General features: G+C 40.8%; 1 pseudogene; it reads left to right on the top strand.

Annotated features, from left to right (window-relative positions):
• Positions 1-5759: 5759 nt before the first annotated feature.
• Positions 5760-6000, top strand: part of LOC109679459 (uncharacterized) — a 46641-nt pseudogene continuing 46400 nt past the window's right edge.

Below are 6000 nucleotides of genomic sequence, written 5' to 3'. Positions count from 1 at the left end.
ACAACCAATCTCATGACAGCCTGAAAGTAAAGAGAGAGACAGGGAGAGGCTGGGGTCCCAGTGTCCCCTTCAAGGAAGACCTGACTTCCTCCCAACAGGCTCCAGCCTTTAAAGGATCCACCACCTCTAATATAGCATCAAGCCTTCAACTCATGGGCATTTGGGGGACATTCGTGGTTAATACTGTCACAGGTGGCTTACCCCAAGAACCTCCAGAAAGACCCAGCCATGCTGACTAACCCCTTCAGTTCAGACTCCTGGCCCCAGAACAAAGGGACAATAATTTTGTGTTGTTTAAAGCCACCTATTTATTGAATCTATTACAGCAGGCACAGGAGACCAACCCAGTGTCTGCAGGAGCATTCCCCAGAGTGGCCCAACCACCAGGAGTGGGCACAGGCTTCTCCTAGGCCAGAGGCATCAGACCAACATGGAAGACGGAATTCCAGTAAGAAAGGAAACAATTTGTGTGATGGGGGAGGGGAGGGAGAAATGCTGCTTCATTCCATAGCAGGAAAATTCTGCCTGTGAAATGGTAATGGAGAAAAAACTTATAAAACAAAAGCAAAGTTTTCATTTTAGGTTGAAAAATGAATCTAAAATATTATATATCCAAAAGGAAGATCCCTATAACTTTTTTTTTTTTTATAATCCAGCAGCCAAAGAAAAAATGGGGAAAGTTAAGATTCTTCTTGGACCAAAACCATTGCTATTTTCTTAGTAATAAAAATTATTATACAGTAGGAGGAACTTTCTAGAAATTTTGCATAGTAGATAATTTTATAGCTCTATTATGATAAAAGAATGATTAATCTGAAACCTGTTACTAAGACTTGACAACTAAAGAACATTTCAAGTGTCCTTGGAGAATAAAAGCAGACTTTGTTCTTTACATTCACACTGTTAAAATATTATCAAGCATTGAACAAAATTCTTAGTATTTCAGTCTTTTTTAAGGAATTACTTAAATTGAAATGATAGTGATGACAGTCTTTGTGGCCTGAGCTTGCAGTCAGAAGTTGCTTTTCTAATGCTGATTTTCTCCCTGATTAGTGTGCAAAGAGCTAGGACTCACAAGCTCCTCTCCTCTCCTCCAGCCCGCCTCCCTCCGTGGGAGAGGGAAAACCAGACTCCCCAGCCTTATCTGCATTCGCTCTGACTCTCGCCTAGACATGGAGAGGATAAAGTGATCGCACACGTGAAGTTCGGTGGTTTCTCAGAAGTAATCTAATTTGCCTACTTAGAAGGGTTGCTGGGAGAGTAAAGGAAAGTGAAATTCCTATGAAGTGTTGCGAGGTCCCCGGAGAAAGGCAGGATGTACACTGGGCTGCTGGCAGCCCACGTATTAATATGCAGGAGAGCGAAATTCAAGTGTCTCCATTTTACAGCACTGCAGAGAGGCCTCCTCTGTAGCATGTGTGGCTTGGCTTGTGATTATACCAAACTGGTGACTCCTCTGGTGAATGGTATTGCTACATTTTAGATGGAAGTAGAAGGGTAGGAGACTTTAGCTATGGCTTTAATGGTGGCATTACCATAATTTGTTTGTGAGAACCATCTAAAAGAAGAGATAGGCAAAAGCAGATGCTTTTGATTTTTTGCAATTTTATTGTAAAAAATATCACTGATGGGCCCCCCTGGGCCTGGGTGACACAGGTGTTTGAATTATATTAACTGCCTGTCCACACCTGAGCACTTGCTCTGTCTAGGATAGAGGTGGTTCTTTGTTTGGCTTCTGGTCATATCCCAGCATGGCTTCTGCCTGACCCTGAGTCTTTGGCTGCTTCTGGATCAATCCCAACCTGATGGCACAGTTATGCCAACCTGTCACGTTTCTCTTTTCATTCAACCAACGCCGAGAACTCATTTCATGTATCTCTCCTTCTGTGTGTGATCCAAAGTCCTGCCTGGCTCCTAAGCGTGATAGGAATTACTCAGCTTCCTGGGCTGCTTATGGTGCCTCCTGCTGCTCTGTTCTACAGTTGCTCTGTTAGATTCAACTCCAGTCCAGCCCCTCTTCCAAGGGTGGGCACAGCACATTTGAGGCAGTGATCCTAGCATCCCCTCGTCCCCTGTCATGACACCCAGGCCATACTCCTTAGTGGAACCTTGGCCTTGAGAGCCTTCCAGGCAACAGCAAACTCCTTGTTTTAAACGTTTTGGAATTAATCATGGAGCCAGCAGTGTGCTTATGAAGAGTGGTCCACTGTTGATTGGAAAGTAGGCTCTTCCTCCATGTATGACACAAAGCCAATGACATGTTTTCTCATTGCTCTGAAGCCTCTGGATTGTGGAACTCTACAGGTACTAAAAACGGCAGAGGATTTTCCAAATGAGCTCTTGGGAAGTTGCCAGTGTAAACTTTAGTCATCTGTAGTCCCATCCCATTGTAGATGACATGTAGTGGGTAATAAAACAAGAAAATCATCATCAAGAAAACAAATAATAGAATAAGGACATCACTTACTGATAAACTTAGAAAACTTTTCTATATTGCCATTGAGATTCTTAGTGTTACTGATCTTGTAACATTACTAAAAGAGCATGAACTACATGACCACACTCATGTACACAGACACAAATATTTGAAGAAAATTTAAAATGTGAACTCTGAAAAGTACCATCTATAATGGCCAGCCACTCCCAGTTTGTGGCAGGATGAGACCAAGCAAAGACACAAAAGTAAACATTAGAACATAATATTTTGGTGCCTTTTAACCTCACAATCAAAACCATTTTCTTTCTCAGTTCATTAAAATTGCTTTCTTTTTCTCTCAGCTGTTATCAGCTCAATCCTTCTAATAAGCTACAATAATTAAACCCTTTCCATTTCCTTGGACTTCTGCCAAATTTCAGGTCTTTACACTGGACCAGCTCTGTGGACACTGGTTGTAAATGCTGTGCAATCTCACTCTGCCAGTGTAATTCAGGCCCTTCTGTCCTCTCACACCCTAGAAGGAAGTCACAGTACATGAGTAACACAGAGCCACAGCAGGCACTTTGAAGTCAGGAAGAGGGTGGCTTAAATTCCTATCAACATCCAGCTAGGTGAGCGTGGGCAAGTTGTTTTAACCTAATGAGGTTTCTTTTTCCTCTGTAAATTGAACATGGTTATGTCTAACTTAGATAGTTCTTATAATAATTAAATTAACAGGATACACACACACATATACACATGTATGTATATATATATATATATATATATATATATACACATCCTATTAAATGTTTTATAAGACATTTAACACAAAGCCCAATATAAAATAGCCTCTGGTGATGGCCGCATGTCATTACCGTCTTGTTGTAGCATACATTTCTCATCCAAATTACAGTTAATTGGGTCTCTGTCTGGATCATTTATTAGATGGTTAAAACTCTTTGAAAACAAGACCTGAGGCTTCTTTACCTCTGAGATTGCCTAAATGTGCACTCATTCTTTTTGCATGAACGTACAAATGTCTGACATCATAACAACATAAGAGAAAAGAAACTCCTCACAAGGAAGAAGTTAGGCAAGACCTGACCACCCACCTGTAGGAAGTTTTTATCCCAGACTTACAACCATGAAGATTTAACATGTCCTAAAATGTCCTAGAGGCTCTGGGAGAGAGTGACAGGGATTGTCTGTCTATACTTGTAAGACTTTTGTTTTTTTACCAATGTTACACAAAAGTAATTAACTCCAGCTTTTGGATTCTAAATGAGTTAGAAATCTTTCCCTACAGCTTTTGCTTCTGGAGTTGCTCTGTTTCCGACTTGTCACTCAGGATTCCTGATGTAGAGTCCTTCCTGCAAAGCACTGGACACAATGAACTTGAGTATAAACAAGTGAGGGTGAGCACCTGAGAGGTGGAACCTCGCAACATCACGGAGAAACTTTTTCTCTAGTGCGTTGCTCATTCCTCCAGTGCAGTTGCACTTCTGTACACCCACCTCCCTCCCAAACTCATTGACTTAAACAACAATCACTAGTTCTTTCTTTTGCATGTGCTCGGGTTGCCGATTGATACAGGCTGGATGTAACTGCTCAAGTCGTCTGTGGATAGCAGAGTTGGGTATTTCCCTGGCTTTGGTCTCGGGTCTGCACCAGGTAATTCCATTCTGAGCACAGGCTATTGGGGTAGTAATTGTGCAAGGGGTGCTTTTTAAAAATGACATTGTCATGCACTTGCACTAAATCTCAGTGGTGTAGGAGAATCACATGGCTGGGCACCAAACCAAGAAGGGGAAAAAACACCTGTCCACCAGGAGGCGAAGACAGAGCAGACAGTGAAAATTACTGCAAATAGAACAGGGAGGTGGGAAGGAGAAGGAAGTGACTGTTTCTGCAATTGACTCCACCATAAATCCAAAGAACTGTACTGAATTGTTGAAAAGCTAAGCCATGGTAGCCTTGAGCATCAAGGAATAAAAGAAAATTACCAGTAAACCAAAGCCTTCAGTGTAAGAGAAGGGAGGTCCGTGTCAAATGTAGAGTATTTTTCTCCTTTGGTTTATTTTTCATCTATCTAGGACAAGTTCTGAATTCTACCCTTCATAATTTAAAGATGCTATAATTCCATATGATCTCTGCTTCTTTCCACTTAGGTTTCTGACTCTTTTTTATTGAAATTTTTTATTTGAAGATTATGTTCAATGGACTTGAGTTTGAAGTAGGAGATTAAGTCCTTTCATAGCTCAATATTGAAGCAAATTCATTTGAATCTTGATTGAGACATTCTAAGGGAACTGGGGAGTTGTGTACCACAAGGTTGGATTAATGTAAATTGATTTGTCCAAGGTTATTTGTTTAGGTAATGGAGGTAATGGAAGGAGGGTCAGAGTCTTAGGAGCTGCAGCTCTGAGCCAGCCCATCCTGTCACCATGTTCAAAGCAAGTTCATGTCAGGGCAGACTCCATTTAGGCAGGGAAAATTCAATTAGACTCATCCGTGGACTGAAGACTCCCTGTGGGGATCTGGGTAGAAATATGGAGACCTCGTCGTCTTAACAAAATACACATAACAAATGACTTTGGAGCCCTATCTGAGGTGCTCTCTCCTGTGTGTGTCTCTGTGTTTGTGTGCTTTCTGATGTGTTAATTTAATTTTATCCATGAATCAAAGTTAGGTATATTTTTATCATGTATCACTTGTATTTTTTGTATATGTCTTTTCCTACCTGGAAAAGCCAAGTTATCCTTTCACAGTAGATTCCTCTTAGCACACGAAGCAGTATTTCAAAGATCAGATATAGGTCAAATCATGTCCCAAACCTAAAGACATGCTTAAAGATCTGTTGTCATTATGTGACTCTGAGATGGGAAATTGTTTTGCTTTATAATTCTATCATTGATAATTGTGTGTATATGTATACACATATCTAGCATCGATCCTAAATCAAAAACCAATGTAGAAAACACATTTTAGGTTCCAATATAGGCATCTCATTAAGTATAATGAAAACCACCTATCCATACTTTAAAATAAGTTCTGAAGATAGATAAAAGAAAACAGTAAACCTGCAAGAGTAACGAATTCATTTTCTTCTGTAATCTATGGTTTTAGAGACCACAGAAGGTTTTTTCCCTTCTTCAGAGTAACAAATAGAATCATTGATTAAAACTTCACAAATAAATAAAACCTCTAACAAATAGTATTCTGGAGACTTTTCATTCCGTTACTTTGACTCACCATCAGTCACAATGAAATAATACTCACTGACAATCTGAGACTGAGTCTAAGGGAAATAAATAACCCAGAAGATCAAAATGCTTTCAACATGATTATTGAAGCATGCCGTAATCCTGCGAGAGCGACAGGAGCTTGCAGCCACCTCCAGACAGGTCCTCGCTGCTCAGGACGGTTACTCCTGGTTCTGAGAGGCATCTCCCAAGGCAGTCCAGACTCTCTCAGCATGTCGCTCTCCATTCAGGTGGGTCAACGACCAGACAGATGGAAATGTGGGAGTTAAGGTAAAGCAACAATCAAAGTCCATCACCCATGTTTACTATGGGCATTTC

This window comes from Castor canadensis, chromosome 6, assembly GCF_047511655.1.
Source record: "Castor canadensis chromosome 6, mCasCan1.hap1v2, whole genome shotgun sequence".
Classification (NCBI taxonomy): Eukaryota; Metazoa; Chordata; class Mammalia; order Rodentia; family Castoridae; genus Castor; species Castor canadensis.
Note: the sequence above shows the minus strand (reverse complement) of the source record. Positions and strands in the feature narration are given on the sequence as shown.